This window comes from Chiloscyllium plagiosum, chromosome 3, assembly GCF_004010195.1.
Source record: "Chiloscyllium plagiosum isolate BGI_BamShark_2017 chromosome 3, ASM401019v2, whole genome shotgun sequence".
Lineage (NCBI taxonomy): Eukaryota > Metazoa > Chordata > Chondrichthyes > Orectolobiformes > Hemiscylliidae > Chiloscyllium > Chiloscyllium plagiosum.
In genome coordinates this window covers 122,038,620-122,057,251 of record NC_057712.1, presented here as the reverse complement: position 1 = coordinate 122,057,251, position 18,632 = coordinate 122,038,620, and positions in this window count along the sequence as shown.

The window sequence follows — 18,632 nt, the reverse complement described above, 5'->3', positions numbered from 1 at the left end:
TCAAGGAGCTATGAACCTGCACTCCAAGGTCTCTTTGTTCAGCAACACTCCCTCGGACCTTACCTGCTAAGTCCTGCTAAGATAAAGCAAACACTGCCAGTATACAGAGCAGATGGGAGACAAGCTGTTCCAAAATACGTGTCACAATTGGCTGTTAAATGGATACTTGAGTTTTGGTTGCTGCTCTTTTATATCTTTCCCCTCTCACCCTAAACCTATGTCCTCTAGTTCTGGACTCCCCCACCCAGTGAAAAGACCTTGTCTATTTACCCTATCCATGCCCCTCATAATTTTGTAAACCTCCAAAAGGTCACCCCTCAGCCTGCTAAGTCCTGCTAAGATTTGCTTTCCCAAAATGCAGCACCTCGCATTTATCTGAATTAAACTCCATCTGCCACTTCTCAGCCCATTGGCCCATCTCGTCCAGATCCTGTTGTAATCTGAGGTAACCCTCTTCGCTGTCCACTACACCTCCAATTTTGGTGTCATCTGCAAACTTACTAACTGTACCTCTTATGCTCGCATCCAAATTATTTATGTAAACGACAAAAAGTCTCTTGTTTAAAATCTAAAATGTTGCAAAGTGTTGGAGCTTATCTTCAAGCTTGATTTCCCATGCTGACTAATGGATCAGATTTAAGCTCTGCAGTCTTGCCCCATCCTGTCATGAATGGTGGTGGACAATTAAACAATTCATTGGAGGAGGAGGCTCCACTAATATCCCCACCTTCAATGATGAAAGAATCGAGCACGTGAGCGCATTTGCATCCATCTTCTGGCGGAAGGTACCACAGAGGTTATCAGCCTCACTGTCCTTCAGATGTCCTCAGCAACACCAGTGTTGAACCAAAACAGAAATTGCTGTTGGCTCTCTTTTGGTGGCAAATGCTCTCCCTCCCAGTTTTCACAAACACTCGTATAGCCCTGACTAACCTGAAATTCTGATAGTCAGATTGGTTTCAGGCTGTCAACATCATCAGGTTTCAAATGCGATCAGTTTTTGAAGGGCTGAGTGTTTGATTTAAATCAATTGGTCAGATTTGAATTGTTGTCAAACCAGCAACCAAAACTCAAGTATCCATTTAACAGCCAATTGTGACATATATTTTGGAACAGCTTGTCTCCCAGCTGCTCTGTATACTGGCAGTGTTTGCTTTATCTTAGACTCCAAAGGAAAAAGTGAAGCCTGCCGATGCTGGCAATCACTCAAAAAGTGTGGTGCTGGAAAAGCACAGCCAGTCAGGCAGCAACCAAGAAGCAGGACAGTCGATGTTGCAAGCATAAGCTCTCATTCTTGATGAAGAGCTTATAAAAATATCAGATGCTGTGAATTCCACGGGTGATGAATTCACCTCCTAATTTTCCCAAAATCTACTTGCCATATACAAGGCATTGTCAGAAGTGTGTTAGAATATCCTCTAGTTGCTTGGATGATATCATCCAAGGAAATTCGACATGTCCATAAGGACCGTCATCAACTTTTACAGATGCACCATAAGAAGCATCTATCTTGCTGCATAACAGCCTGGTACGGCAACTGCTCTGCCCGGGACTGTAAGAAATTCCAGTAGGTTGTGTGTGTAGCTCAGACCAGCATGGAAGCCAGCCTCCCAACCATGGACTCCATTTACACTTGTCACTGCTGCAGAAAGGCTGCCAACATCATCAAAGACCTCTCCCACCCAGCAAAGCCCTCCTCTAACATATTCTGTCAGGCAGAAGATAAAGAAACTTGAACACATGCACTGGCATGTTCAAGAGCAGCTTCTTTCCTGCCAATATTAAACTGATAAATGGACTTTCTCACTTCAAGTAATGTTGATCATCCTTTGTGCACATCCTGTGTGGTGTAACCTGTCTGCCTCACTCTCTCTAAGAATATTAGTTTGGAAGTTCATAGAATCCCGACAGTGTGGAAGCAGGTCGTTTGGACCATTAAGTCCATACTAACTCTCTGAAGAGCTTCCCACCCAGATCCACCCCTGTAACCCTGCATTTCCCATGGTTAACCCACCTAGCCTGCATATCCCCGAAAACTATGGTCAATTTAGCATGGCAAATCCACCTAAGCTATAGATCTTTAGACCGTCGGAGGAAACCAGAGCACCCTGAGCAAACCTGCACAGACATGGGGAGAAGGTGCAAACTCCACACAGATAATCCCCCAAAGGTGGGGTTGAACTCAAGTCCCCAGTGCTCTGAGGCAGCAGTGCTAACCACTGAGCCACTGTGCCACCCTAAGTTATTGCCAGACTCCTGCATCTCTTGTTTTACAGCATTTCCACATAGCAGTGCAAGCTGCAGGAAACAGAGAAATAAAAATGCCTATTATGCAGCTTGTTCAATTCAAATAATGAAAAACTTGAATTCTCTGTTACTTATTGTGTGAAAAACAAAAATAAAATCATGAACATGCATCCAAGCTTTTATGCTACGTTCCATTTCAAAGGCAGAACTTAATTGCATTGTCATTATTTGATGGTGTAAAGTGTTATATTCTTACCACGTTATTCCTGTCGTCAGATTGCCTCTTTATAATCTGCCAAAAGAGTTGCCATATTCTCGGAGTCAGTAGATTTGTATCTTATAGGTGACAACGTAACTTATCAAATGACTGTTCAGGAATGACAATCATTATGGAATCTCAAGATACCACAATGTAGCCTTTTCAAAATGCAGAGGGGTTATAAAACTAAATGTATATCTCGGAAACATTCCAAGGTATACTTCACATGGTGAATTATACCACACTGTTCATTTCTTTAAAAATTACATACACACAGCAACAAGATGAGCAATCAGATAATCAGTTTGTTGTGGCATTGGTTGAGGGAGGATTGTTGACCTGAGAGAATATTTAACCTTCACAACAATCAGAACCTTGATTTGTTCACTTCCTCACCCACAGGATAACAATCCCTCAGTATTCAGAGCATAAGAACAGCTCCTCAATCCTGATTTGCCACTCAATGTGATCATAATGGATCTCCATGCACTTGCTAAAAAATCCTTATGTGCCTTGTCAACCAGAAGTGAATCTAACTTTGATTTAAATGTAATTATTGAGGTGGCACATACTGCTATTTGTGGGAGAAAGCTTCATGTTTCCAGAATTTAAATAAAGAAGAGCCCCTGACTTCTCTTCAGCATGACCTGGCTCTGTCTTTGAATGTTACATCCTCTAGTCTTACCATTTTCCACCAATGGAAACATTTCACTCTGTCAGCCTAATGACAACTTTCAAAATGCTGAAAACTTCAATCAAGCCACTTTATGATCTTATATATCTGAAAGAATACAAGCCTGGTCTCTCTCCTCATAACCTAACCCTCTAAACTTCATCAGTGGAGCATCAGCGCGTGACACGTTGTCATCCACTCTGTTGGGATTCTGTCAAGTTCATCATTTCTGTGCGGTCATTCACAGTAAGTTCAGGACCTTGTTCACAAACAAATGAGCATCTGAAGGGCCAGTGATTAATCGCCCTCTGTCAGAATTCACAGTGCAGATGCTGGGCGTGGTCGAAAAAGAGTCGGATGCTGAGCGCCTGAGGGTCAGTGAGAGGTGGGGGGGAGGGGTAGCTTGTGATGAGACAGCCTGGAGTGTCCAGATGAGCTCTTTGGAGAGTATCAGCAGATACACAGATGGGATTACCAAATTGCGCTTCCAATGGGAGAACTCAGTATTGCACCTTTCCCGTGTATGGACCCAGAACAGATGAGTGCCATCAGCAATAACTGAACAAGAAATGCTTATTCTTTGATCTTAAGTATTGAGAGATATTATCACTTAAGCGAGACCAAAGAACTTATACTTACATGGTACTTTCCACAGCAATCAGACATCTGAAGTAGAACCACTGCTGTAATGTAACAAATATAGGACGCAATCTTCATACAGTCAGGTCCCACAAGCCAAAATGTGATGACTGTTTTTCAGATTTTTCCATTTTCCAGCTCCTTTCACTTCTCAACAATTCAAACAATCAACTCTGTTCTTTCTCTTTCCACAGAACTAAATTGCCCACAGTGTTCAAGGATGTGTCGGTAAGGTGTATTAGTCAGGGGAAATATAGAGTAATAGGTAGGATGGGATACACTTTGGAGAGTTGGTGTGGACTTGTTAGGCCGAAGGGCCTGTTTCCACACTGTCATAACACCTGCTGAGTTTCTCCAGCACTGTCTGTTTTATCTCGCCTGAGTGAATGGATATGAAAAGTCCCATGCTGATGAAGAGAATGGAAGGATATTCATTGTTTTTGTTGTTATTCATTCACAGGATGAGGGTGCCAAAGACTAGGCCAACATTCAGTGCCCATCCCTAATTGCCCAGAAGACAGTTAAGAGGCAACCATTGCTGTGGGTCTGTCCCTTCCCTAAAGGACACTAGTGAGCCAGATGGTTTTTTCCCCCAATAGTTTCATGGTTATCATTAGACTCTTAGATGTTTTAAAAATTGAATTCAAATTCCACCATCTGACGTGGCAGGATTTGTACCTAGACTCCCAGATCATTGCCTGGATCTCATTCTTGATGAAGGGCTTTTGCCCAAAACGATGATTTTCCTGCTCCTCAGATGCTGCCTGACCCGCTGTGCGTTTCCAGCACCACTCTAATCTTGTCTCTGGATTAACAGTCCAGTAATAATACCGCATGGCCATTGCCTCCTCTCTAGTTTGATGTTGTGGACTGAAGGATAAACTTTGGCTGAGACATTAGGGTTACCCTTCCTCTCTCTTTCTCATAATAATTACTTTTGAAATTAGCTGTTTTGGAAAGTTGTTTTCATGCTATTGATGAGGGAAGGAGGAGGAGCAAGTGGAATAGATTGTGAGGGTGCCAGAGCAAAAGACAAAGGGAGGATAAGGGTGATAAAGGGGGAATTGAGATGTAAGATGGGTGAAAATGAAAGTGCTAAAGCCAAAGCAGAGATGGTCTGTGTTTGGTGGACTACCTCCTCACTGACTGTAGGACTGACCCAGACTGTCCAGTTCTTGCTGTTTCAACAAATCACCATGCTCCTGTGCTAACATTTCCACCCTGAACCTACTGCAGCCTTCCTACTCAACACCAGCTGAAGGGACAGCACAGCACCTCATTTTTATTTTGCTTCGGCACTTCACAGCCTCTAGGAGACAATATCAAGTCATACAACTTCAGAGCACAATCTGCGTCCTCCATTATTCTTAAATTCCCCTAGTCTTCAAACACACACACACACACACACAAACACACACACACAAACACACACACACCTGTGTCTTGCTGTCTTTCCTCTCAGCAGAGCAAATCTATTCTTTCCTTTTCACAATTTCATTTTCACCCATTTTACATCTCCATCCCTCCCTAACACCATTATCACTCTCTTTTGATCTGAGCACCCTTCACAACTTGCTTCACATGCTCCTCCCCGATCCTTCTGTTAGCAGCATAAAAAGCCACCATTTTCCAGCTCTTTTGATCTGAGGAAGAGCCATATCAGACTCAAAATATTAACTCTGTGTTTCTCTGTTTTTAGATGCTGCCAGATCTGCTGAATTTCTCCAGCACAAGGTGGGGGTGGGGGGGGGGGGGGGGGGGGGGGTGGAGGAGTGAAAAGGGTGAGAAAAGAGGGATTTAAGATCTCCAGAGTCCATGCATTTTGCTTTCACTCAGAGGCCTGCAGACTTGTTTCAACAGTTCACGCAGATATCAACTACTCTGCACTTGGTGAGATAGGACAGCTTCAATTTTAATACTCAAGCACAGGAGGGGAATTGAACCTGGAACCTTCATAACTGAGCCATAACTGACACTCCAACCAGGTTATATGCCCACTTTCCAGTTGGGATCACTGAGGAGTCATTGGCCTTTTCCAATTTCTCTTCCTGTGAGCATAAACGCATATCTAGAGGAGATAAGAGCTTGATGATAACCCAGAGCTTCACCTTTTGTTATATTCAGCGTGCATGTGGACTTTTAATTCTTCTGTTGATTGTTTGAATGGTTCCAAGGGGAGCTGATGAGAAATGTAATGAATAACTGGTAATCTATTTCTTGGTTCACTCCATTGGGTTTTAATCTGTGTAACATGAATATCCATTAACTTTCTTTTTTTGTTCTAATGCAGGTCAGTGCAATGTTCTGGAGCTAGTTTCATACTCTTCAATCTCCTGCCTCACAAATCTCCAATGTAGTGATTTACCACAATAGAATGTGTACCAGCCAGTTTAAGATAGAATAGAATAGCAATTTATTGTCATGTGTACTTTTACAGGAACAAAATACAGTGAAAAGTTTTACAAGTCGCCATAACACATATTAATGACATAAGTTTTAGATAAGAAGAAGAAAAAAAATAAAACTTCAGACTAAGTTCATTCCAGATCAGTTTCTCTTCCGGGAAAAACAATTAAACACCGAACGCTGAAATACCCGGAAGCCGGGACCACCAAAGGCGACCTCTATGCTGGGATAAGACCGTCAAACCCAGAGACCGTCACGTCAAGCCAGGACTGCCCCCTGGAACGTAGCTGTCACACCAGGTTGACACTAGGCCGAGACCACCTTGCTGGACTGGAAGCCTCCATATTGCTGGGCCCAAGCCGCGAGAAGACAGCTTCGACCAAAGCCATTAAAAGAGGTAAATTAATAAATGGAAATTCTTTCAAAAAGCAGAGGAAAAGAAATAAAAGTAAAAAGCTGAACAGACTCTGGGCTCCTTGACTAAAGAGCCCTCATGCTGCGCTGCTGCTCTGCCACCATCTTGGAATGGACTTCCATTCTGCATTGAATGTGAATTGAGCTTCGTAAAATCTTCAATGAAGTCTCATTTCGAGACGTTAAAAAAGTGACATTTCCACTGGTGATGAATGCAATTAATGCTTGCAGCCTCCCGCTCAGGATTATCGGAATCCTCTCTCCCTAGAAATTTTTTTAGATTACATTACAGTGTGGAAACAGGCCCTTCGGCCCAACAAGTCCACACCGACCCGCCGAAGCGCAACCCACCCATACCCCTACATTTACCCCTTACCTAACACTACGGACAATTTAGTATGGCCAATTGACCTGGCCTGCACATCTTTGGACTGTGGGAGGAAACCGGAGCACCCGAAGGAAACCCACGCAGACACGGGGAGAACGTGCAAACTCTACACAGTCAGTCGCCTGAGGTGGGAATTGAACCCGGGTCTCTGGCGCTGTGAGGCAGCAGTGCTAACCACTGTGCCACCATGCCGCCCACTGGTGGGCAGTGCCAAATGGGAGTGAAGCAAATCACTCGTCTGTCCTCACTGTTGCTGCAGCAGGTACAGTTTGCTTAGCTCCTTCAAACCACCTGAAGACACGACACAGCGGCTTTTGCCCGAAACGTCGATTTTGCTGCTCCTCAGAAGCTGCCTGAACTGCTGTGCTCTTCCAGAACCACTTATCCAGAATCTGGTTTCCAGCATCTGCAGTCATTGTTTTTACCTAGCTAATTCAGAATCAATCTGCATATCTACTGTGGCTCACTTGGACATGTTGTTGCTTTTGAGTTGCTAGGTTCATGTTTCATTTCAGGCTTTGAGCACAGAAACCATGGCTGGCACTCCTGTACTGAGCTACAGAGGAGGTGGGCAGTTTAGTTTGCTTGTGGACTTGTGGCTTAATGCAGGAAAGGTATCCTGGAACTGAGAGCCGGCTCTCTGCTCTTACCATCGCCCACCCGCAAGCTCTCTACCAGGAACCCTTTCACCTGTACCCTGGGTCCCTCTGTGATTCTAGACCTCGGTTGGATTGGCTGAGAGATCTCGGTCAGGAAGGAGGGGAGAGGAGGAATGGGATCATTGTATCAAACTCCCGATACCAAACACTGGCAACAGAGTCACCAGACCCCAACATTCTCCTCTCTACCATTTTAAATAATCCGAGTTACCAAAATAAGACAGATTGGTTGACAGGCTCGAAGGGGCATGGTAACAGAAAGAAAAATCAAAACTGTAAAGGAAACTCATCCACTTCGGTGAAATGGTCATTCTGAGCAATGATGAGATGCTCCAGTTCCCACGGTGACCACCAAACGCGGAACAGCTAAAACGTATTGGTAGACAATGTGTGCTCCTTCTCTGAGGATACCTGGGTGTGGGCAGAATTAGAGAACACAAGCAGGTTGTCACATACACCATGTTCTGCAGCCTGATGTCCAATAACCTTTCAGAGCACAGCCAACGGTGCCTTGCAATGACAATGGTTTCCAATTGTCTCTCAAGATCTTAGTCTTCCAGACCGTCTCAATAACATTTTCGAACTTGGCCAACCTTTCAAGCATACAACTCCTTAAGTATATAGGAATACAGGAGTAGACCATTCAGCCCCTCCAGCATGCTCTGCAGTTTAAAGAAATTGTGGTTGGTCTGTGGCCTAAACATGGATACCTGCCTTTGGCCCAGGGTAGGTAGTATTAGTGTTCCTGAGCAGGCCACCTTCCTCTTTGTTCTCTCCTTTTGTTTCTTCATTTCTCTTTTGTATCAAAGTTCACCTTTTTCTTTTCTGTGGCTGCGGTGGAGGAAGGCGGTTGCAAGGGACTGTTGCAGCGGTGACAGGGGAGTGGATCCGGATGTCCATATCTCGTTGCCATAGTGGCCGTGACTTTATCGAAGGCTCCGTCGTCGGTGGGTCTGGTCTGTTCCTCTGGGTAGTGGCGTGGAGGTTTCAGCGGTGGCGACAGCAGTGACAGCACGGTCGTTCCAGTTTGTTCCTTGTGGCTGCAGTGGCAATGTGGCAGTTTCATAGAAACAAAGAAAAAAGCTGCAGGATTTGGCCGTTCGGCCCTATGCCACCATTCAATACGATCATCGATTATCATGCAGTCTCAGTATCCGATTCCCGCTGTCTCCCCATTCCTCTTGATCCCTTTAGCCTCAAGGACCACGTCCAGCTCCCTCCTCAATATTTACCCAATGGGTAAATATTGAGTGTAGAAATCCTTCCTCATCTCAGTCTTGAATAGTTTACCCCTTATTCTTAGACTGTGACCCCTGGTTCTGACCTTCCCCAACATCAGGAACATTCTTCCCACATCTAACCTGTCCACTTAGGATTTTCTAAGTTTCTAAGAGATCAGGCCCCATTCTTCTAAATTCCAGTGAGTACAAGCCCAGTCAACCCAGTCTTTCTACATATGTCAGTCCTGCCATCCCGGAAATCAGTCTGGTGAACTTTCACTGGACTCCCTCAATAGTAAGAATGCCCTTCCTCAGACTAGGAGACCAAAACTGCACCCAAGGTGTGGCCTCAGCAAGGCCCTGTATAACTGCAGCAAGAATCCCTACTCCTAGACTCAAAGCCTCTCGCTATGAAGGAGAATGTGCCATTAGCTTTCCTCAACCCCGCTGCACCTGCATTCCAACCTTCAGTGACTGTTCAACCATGACAGCCAGGCTTATTGCACCTCACCTTTTCCTAAACTGTCACCATTCAGATAATAACTTGCCTTCCTGTTTTTTGTGACCAAAGTGGATAACTTCACATTTATCCTCATTATATTGCATTTGCCAAGTATATTCTCGCTCAGCCAGTCTGTCCAGGTCACCCTGCAGCCTCTTAGCATCCTCCTCACAGCACACACTGCCGCCCAGCTTAGAGTAATCTGCAAATTTGGAGATATTGCATTCAATTCCTTCGCCAAAGTCATTAATTTTTGATTAATGTGAACAACTGAGGTCACCCCACTCCTCTCTGCCTGTCACTCTGAAAAGGACCCATTTATTTCTAACTCTCTGCTTCCTCTCTTCCAACCAGTTCTGAATCCAAGTCAATACATTACCTCCAATACCTTGAGCTTTAATTTTCTTTATTAATCTCTTGTGTGGAACTTTGTCAAAAGCCTTTTGTAAGTCCAGATACACAACATCTTACTGATTCATCCTTGTCCACTCTACTAGTCACATCATCAAAAAATTCCAGAAGATTTGTCAAGCACGATTTCCCTTTAGAGAATTCATGCTGACGAGGACCAATGCCTTCCAAATGCTCAATTGCTACATCCTTAATGATTGCCTCCGGCATTTTCCCCATCATGGATATCAGGTTAAAAGGCCTATAATTCCTTGTTTTCTCTCTGCCTCCTTAATTAAAGAGTGGGATTACATTTAACTACCCTCTAATCCATTGGAACTCTTCCAGAGTCTACAGAATGCAGGAAAATGATCACCAATACCTCTGCTATTTCTAGGGCCACTTCCTTAAGTACTTCTGGGATGCAGAGTATCAGGCCATGAGGATTTTATTAGATTTTAATCTCAGTGAATTCCCCAATTTCCTGATGAATCAGGATTTCCTTCAGTTCCTCCTTCATTCCTGACCCTCTGTCCCCTCACATTTCCTGAAAGTTATTTGTGCCCTCCTTAGTAAAAACATATCCAAAGTGTTTGTTCAGCTGGTCTGCCATCTCTCTGTAGCCCATCATGAAGTCACCTGATTCTAATTGTAAGGACCTACATTTGTCTTCACCAGTCTTTTTCTCTTCACATATCTATCGAAGCTTTTGCAGTCAGTTTTTATGTTTTCCTCAAGTTTACTTTCATAATCTATCCCCCCTTTCTGAATTAAACCTTTTGTCCTCCTCTGCTGAATTTTACATTTTTCCCAGTCCTCAGGTTTGCTGCTTTATCTGGCCACTTTATAAGCCCCCCCTTTGGCTTTAACACTGCTCCTGATTTCCTTTGTGAGTCATGGTTAAGCCACTTTCCCTGTTTTACTCTGATGCCAGACAGGGATGTACAATTGTTGAAGTTCATCCATGTGGTCTTTAAATATCTGCTATTGTTTATCCACTGTCGACCCCTTAAGTATCCTAACCAATACATACCTCATACCATCAAAGTTAGCTTTCTTTAAGTTCAGTACCCTAATTTCAGATTCATTTTGTCACTCTCCATCGTAATGAAGAATTCCACCATATTATGGTCACTCCTCCCCAAAGGATCTCATACCACAATGTTGTTAATGAATCCTCTTTCATTCTAGGGCGGCATGGTGGCACAGTGGTTAGCACTGCTGCCTCACAGCGCCAGAGACCCGAGTTCAATTCCCGACTCAGGTGGCTGACTGCGTGGAGTTTGCACGTTCTCCCCGTGTCTGCGCCGGTTTCCTCCGGGTGCTCCGGTTTCCTCCCACAGTCCAAAAATGTGCAGGTCAGGTGAATTAGCCATGCTAAATTGCCCGTAGAGTTAGGTAAAGGGGTAAATGTAGGGGAATGGGGGGGGTTGAGCTTCGGTGGGTCGGTGTGGACTTGTTTTCCGAAGGGCCTGTTTCCACACTGTAAGTAATCTAATCTACACAATGCCCAGTCTAGGATGGCTTGCTCTCTAGTTGGTTCCTTGACATACTGGCTGAGGAAACCATCCTTCATACATTCCAGAAAATCCTCCTCCGTTCACATTGCTGCAGTTTGTCCAATCAAAATGTAGACTGAAGTCACCCACAATAACTGTTGTATCCTTACTGCATGCAGCTCTAATTTCCTGTTTGATACAATCCCCTACCTCACAACTAGAGTTTGGTGGTGTTTACATAACTCCAATTAACATATTTTTCCTTTTGGTGTTCCACCTCAACTCATACAGATTCCACATCATCCAGCCTAATGTCCTCCCTTACTATTGTGTTAGCCTCCTCTTTAACCAGCAATGCTACCCTACCTCCCTTTTCTTTCCATCTATCTTTCCTGAAAATTAAATAACCTTGGAGCCACGTCTCTGTGATCCCGATTATATCATATCCATTAATAAATTTCAGTGCAGTTAATTCATTTATCTTATTATAAATGCTCCTCACATTGAGACACAGCACCTAGACGCTCTTTTTTTTGACATTTTTTGGCCTTTTAGAATAATTGCGAAATATGATCCTTTTCGATTTTTGCCTTTGATCTTTCTCTGCCTTCCACTTTCACTTTTCCCCTTTGTTTCTGTCCTTACTTTACTTCTGTCTGACTTCCTACATTGGTTCCCACCGTCCCCCACCCACCCCACCACCACCATCACCATATTAGTTTAAACCATTCACAACAGCATGAGCACACACACTCCTCCCAAGACATTGGTTTCAGTCCTGCCCGGGTGCAGACCCTCTGGTTTGTACTGGTCCCACCTTCCCCAAGAACCGATTCCAATGTCCCAGGAATTTGAATCCTTCCCTCTTGCACCCATCCTTCAAGCCATGTATTCATTTTAGCTATCCTGCTATTCCCATTCTGACTAGCACACGGCAATGGGAGCAATCACGAGATTATTACCTTGGAGATGCTGTTTTTCAGTTAAACTCCTAACTCCCTAAATTCAGCTTGTAGTACCTCAGACTGTTTTTTACCTACATCGCTGGTGGCTACATGTACCACGACAGCTGGCTGTTCACCCTCACCCTCCAGAATGTCCTGAAACTGCTCCAAGAAATCCTTGACCCTTGCACAGGGAGACAACCCACCACCCTGTGATCCTGTTTGCAGATGCAGCAGTGCCTATCCAATCCCCTTACAATTGAATCCCCTATCACTAAAGCTCTTTTTCCTGCCCTCTTGAATAGCAGAGCCATCCTTGGTGCCTATGAACCTGGCTGCGGTATCTCCCCCAACAGTATCCAAAACAGCTTAACCTGTTTTGGAGGGAGATGACCGTAGGGGACCCCTGCACTGACTTCCTACTCTTCCTCTGTCCATTGGTCACCCATTCCCTACCTTCCTCAGTAATGTTTACCTGCAGTGTTACTGAAAGTGCTATTCCCTCAGCCTTACGGATGCTCCAAAGTGAATCCAGCAGCAACTCCAGACCTGTCAAGTGATCAGACAGGAACTGCAGCTGAACACACTTCCTGCACATGAAGCAGTCAGGGACATTGCAAGAGTCCCTGAATTCCCATATCACACAAGAGGAGCATGGCATGGGTCTGGGATCTCGTGCCATGACTTAACCCTTAAATTAACAACAGGAACAAAGCGAAGAGAAAATGAGAGAGAAGAGAAAGCAACTAAAGTGGCATTGGCAGGGTCTGGTTGTCCGTCCTTGCTGCGGCAGGGATACAGTAGCTTCAGTGTCATCTTTGCGTTGGTGGCCTCAGGGAGGACGTGGTGGTGGAGTCCTGTAGCCACTCCAAAAACCTCGATTGCCATGGAGGGAAGAAAACTTTGCCTTAACTTTCTCTCAATTACATCATTTTATAATTTATGTAAGTAAAATAGCACTGAATCATGGCAATTTATATACTTTTTACCTTATTTTCATAAATACAAGTGACAATCAATTGCTATTCTATTTTAATACCTTTGCTAAACAAAACTTACCTACCTCAGATTTAAAAATAACAATTGATCTAACATCAGCAGTCAGTTTAATTAAACTTTTGCTGAATTAATATTTTTATGCCGCTTTATCAGGGAATTAATCAAGATTTTTAGTCAATCCTTCACATTTTCTGAAAATCGGTATTAAAATGTCAAAAACCGTTCACCCCTCCATAACATCGCTTGGCTCTGCTGCTGTTTGAGAAACACAAGTCCTCATCTCATTATTGATTTCAGGTACAATATTTTCCCAACCTGCTTCATTTTTGTATCTTCATCAATTAATTCTATGATGGGGATTATTCTATAACACAAACTCCTGCATCACCCTTTTCTTCCCCTAAGCTTCATAGTGACTCAGAGAATTGTTTTCATTTTGCAGCCTCTTAATTGTTTCCAAAATCAAATCGAAATCCTTCTCTTTAATTGTACCCTTCATTCCAGCCATAACTATAAGACGATCACTAACACATCCAACAGGGAGTTCAGGAGAAGTTCCTTTCCACAGATTGGGGTCGGAATATAAAGCTCGTTACCAATAAACAGCTGAGCTGAGGAGCACAAATGCATACTATGGGGACATAGAAAAATAGATGAGGTAGAAAGGGCTCAGAGGTTACGTTCATAGGCTTGGATGAACAGAATTGGCAGGAGAGCCATGCTGAATGTAAATACTGCCACAGAACTGTTGGGTCTAATGCTCTTTTTCTAGGCTGTTCATTTTGTACGATATAATTCTTTGTATTTATCCCTTCCTTCCTTCCTTCCTGCTCAGCATGCATTGATTTAAACACTCAGCACAATCTTTCTGACTGCAAAATGTGCTGTACAAATATATTTCTTGACACATTCAACTCTACATACAATTATATACACGTTACAAGAGCCTGGGATTTGGCGAAGAAAAGACTTTCAAACAATCATCCTCATTGTTGCCTATTGCGAATGACAACTCTTTCTATATGATAGGTGTTTGTACCTGGAGTTCAGATGACTGTAAATAGTTTTAGCCAATATGAAGGTGATCAGTTCTTGCCTTCTGGATTTACTGGGGATATAAAGGGACATGAATCAGTAGACAATATGACTGTAAGTGTTAATCTCGAGCAACCTTAACAAAGTACATCAACACACAGAAGCCAAGGGTTTTGTGACCACATTTAGTTGATAATGCTCCCAGGAAATACCTTGAGGTATTTTACTTCATTAAAGGTGTTGTATAAATGCAAACTATTGCCCATTTTATTTCTTGAACATGAATAATAGAGGAGAGAAATATGAAGAGATTAGGAAAGAAATCACAAAAATTATTCAAAAAGCAAAGGGAAGCTGTGAAATCAAATTGTCAAGGAACACAAACTAAAAAAAAACTAACTTTATTCACTTGTGGGACTTGGGGCTCACTGGCTGGTTGCATTTATCGTCCATCGCTATTTGCCCTTCAGAAAGTGATGGTGAGCTGCCTTCTTAAACTGCTACAGTCCATGTGTTAAAATATGTGAACATTACATTGCATGTAAACAAGAAATGAGAAGGGAATAGAGACACTCATCATCCTCCGCCATTTCTGCCACCTACAAACGGACTCCACCACTAAATATCTAATTCCCTCCCTACCCCTATCCGCTTTCCGTAAACACCATTCCCTCGTCAAGTCCAAGCACCCCAACCCACCCTCCCCTCTTGGCACCTTTCCCTGCCACTGCAGGAATTGCAAAACCTGTGCCCACACCTCCTCCCTCACCACCATCCAAAGCCCAAAGGAGCCTTCCACATCCATCAAAGTTTCACCTGCACTTCCACACATCATTTACTGTATCCATTGTTCCCAATGCAGCCTCCTCTACATCGAGGAGACAGGATGCCTCCTCACAGATCGACACAGAGAACATCTCCGGGACACCCACACCAACCAACCCCACCACCCCATGGCCAAATATTTTAACTCCCTCTCCCACTTCACCAAGGACATGCAGGTCCTGGGCCTCCTTCATTGCCACTCCCTAATCACCCTATGCCTGGAGGAAGAAAGCTTTATCTTTCACCTTGGTACCCTCCAACCCCATGGCATCAATGTAGATTTCACCAGTTTCTTCATTCCCCCGTCCCCACCTTATCTCAGTTCCAACCTTCCAGCTCAGCACCACCCTCATGACCTGTCCATTTTCCTTCCCACCTATCCATTCCATCCTCCCCTCCGACCTATCACCTTCACCTCCACCTCCATCCACCTATCGCACTCTCAGCTACCTTCCCCCCAGCCCCACCCCCTCCCATTTATCTCTCCACCCCTGAGGCTCCCACCCTTATTCCTGATGAAGGGCTTTTGCTTTTCCTGCTCCCCAGATGATGCCTGACCTGCTCTGCTTTTCCAGCATCACACTCACCACTCAGGATTAGTCAGAATAGACTCACAGTGAGAAGTAGGAAACGGGTAGTAAAATTAAATATTTACTACATTTCAGTCTTTACAAGTGAGAACAACAGTTGCACATGACATTGAAAGGTGAAGCTGAAAATGATGTAAGTTTATTTAAAAATCAAATTAAGCAAAATATTAAATCAGCTAATCAAACCTGAAAAGGATAAAACCTCTAGATGAATTGTATTCATATATTTCAAAAGAATTGAGGGAATAGATAGCAGAGATACTACTACACATATTTAATAATTTGTTAGAAAAAGGTGTAGCACCAGAGGACTGGAGTTTGAGGAAGGGAGATAGAATATGTCTAAATATATATCCATCAGCTCAACATCGATAATAGGGAAGTGAATGATGTTCCAACTAAAGGAGAAAATAGAAAGACTGCTGAGAGAGAGCTGCAGCAATGGGTCTAGATCAGAGGGAGATGGTGGTGCAGTGGTAGTTTAATAGATTAATAAAACAAGCCTGGGACAAATACCTTGAGAGCATAGGCTCACATCCCACCATGCCAACTGGAGGAATTTAAATTAAGATGCCAGGAATTTAAAAGGCTAGTCTCGGAAAAGGTAACCATGAACGTGATTATCAGTTTTTGTTGAAAACACCCTCCTGGTTCATTCATGCCCCTTTGGGAAGGAAATATTCTCTCCTTCCTTGGTCTGGCCTGATTACTCCAGACCAAATGTGATGCCACTCAGTTCAAAGATAACTTGGGATGGGCAATCAGGGGTGGCCTCCACTTTCTCCCTGGGGAAAAAAAAATAAATGTTTCAGCAGATTAGATTGGCATAAAATATCCAGAATGGATGGACAGGGAATTGGCAAATTAATTTCAATATGGATAAACATGAGGTACTGCATTCTTTACTAAGGAGATCAGATGTTAAATGAAAATAGGATAGAGAAACAAAGGGATTTGACAGCATAAGTACGCAGCTTACAAAATTAAAAATCACACAACACCAGGTTATAGTCCAACAGGTTTAATTGGAAGCACACTAGCTTTCCAATTAAACCTGTTGGACTATAACTTGGTGTTGTGTGATTTTTAACTTTGTACACCCCAGTCCAACACCGGCACCTCCAAATCATGACAGCTTACAAAAAGCTATGTTGCAGATTAATAAGGTCAGAATAAATAAAACAAACAAAGGAGAAGGACGGGACTGGAATGTGAAGAAGTTATGCAAACTTTGTATCAAACCGAAGAGTCATAGGGTCATACAGCCCGGAAACAGATCCATCGGTCCAACCAGTCCACGCCAACCATGGTCCCAAATTGAACTATTCCCACCCGCCTGTCATGGCCCATACCCCTCCAAACCTTTCCTACTCATGAACCTATAAACGTTGGAACTGTACCTGCATCCACCACTTCCTCTGGCAGCTCATTCCACATACAAACCACTAAAGAAAGTTGCCCCTTGTGTCCTTTTTATATCTTTCTTCTCTCACCTTAGTTTTGAACTCCCCCACCCTAGGGGAAAGAAAACCCCTTGGCATTCACCTTACCTATGGCCCTCAGGATTTTAAAAACCTCAATAAGGTCCCAGTCTTTACAATCTATTTTTATATCTCAAACCCTCCATTCCTGGCAACATCCTGGAAAATCTTTTCTGAATCCTCTCCGGTTTAACATCATCCTTCCTATAACAGGGTGACCAGACTGCACACAGTACTCCAGAAGAGGCCTCACCAACCTCTTGTACAACCTCAACATGAAATCCTACTCCCATACTCAAAAGGTCTGAGCAATGAAGGCAAGTGTGCTAGATACCTTCTTAACCACCCTGTCTACCTGTGATGCAAATTTCAAAGAGTTATGCACCTGAACCTGTAGGTCTCTCTCTTCTACAGCTCTACCCAGGGCCCTACCGTTAATGGTATAAGTCCCCTCCTTGGTTGCTTTATCAAAATGCAATACCCTGCACTAATCCAAATTAAACTCTCTGCTTCTCCTCAGTCCATTGATCCAATTGATCAAGATATCTTTGTAATCTTAAATAACCTTATTCATTGTCCTCTGTACCACCAATTTTGGTGTAAACTGCAAACTTACTAATCATGCCTTCTCTATTCTTATCTAAATCATTTGTAGAAATGCAAACAAAACTGGACCCAACTCCAATCCCTGTGGAATAGTGCTGGTCGCAGGCCTCTAGTCCATGAAACAACCCTCCACCACCACTTTAGATAGATCAGTTGGTCTCTACATTATAATAAAAGATATTTGGGAGGGTGGAGATTCACAGGAAGGAAACTAAAAACCATGAGGTTATACCAATCAGGAAATGCTGCACTTCTTTTACGTTGAAAAGGGGAATTTAAGAGATATCCTAACAGAGGTCGATAAAATGATGAAGGATGCAAAAAAGACTTTTTTCCTTTGTGGGGAGTGGAAGAACATGATGACTAAGATCACAAAATATAGGAGCAGCAGGAAACTATTAAACCCCCTTGCCTCATTTACCGTTCAATAAGATCATGACTTTTCGGTTGTGGACTGAATAGCACTTTTGTGCTTTCCCCCTTAATGCATGGTTCGCATATAAATTACAAATCTGTTCCAATGTTTCCTTGGATATGTTTAATGTAACTTCCGACCCCATCATGGCCGCTTCCACAGGCACTTTCACCCCTCACAATTCCTCATGCACCACACGTAACATCACTTCCGCCCCTCACATCATCGCTGATGTCACACGCTCAGTGACCTTTGCCCGCCACTGCCGTGTTTGCCACCACTTCCGCCCCCACCAATGCCACTCACCTGCATTCTGCAGTGACCTTTGCCCGCCACTGCCGTGTTTGCCACCACTTCCGCCCCCACCAATGCCACTCACCTGCATTCTGCTGACATGCCCCCCACAGATCCCACTGTCACCATCCCCGCCCCCCAGAACCC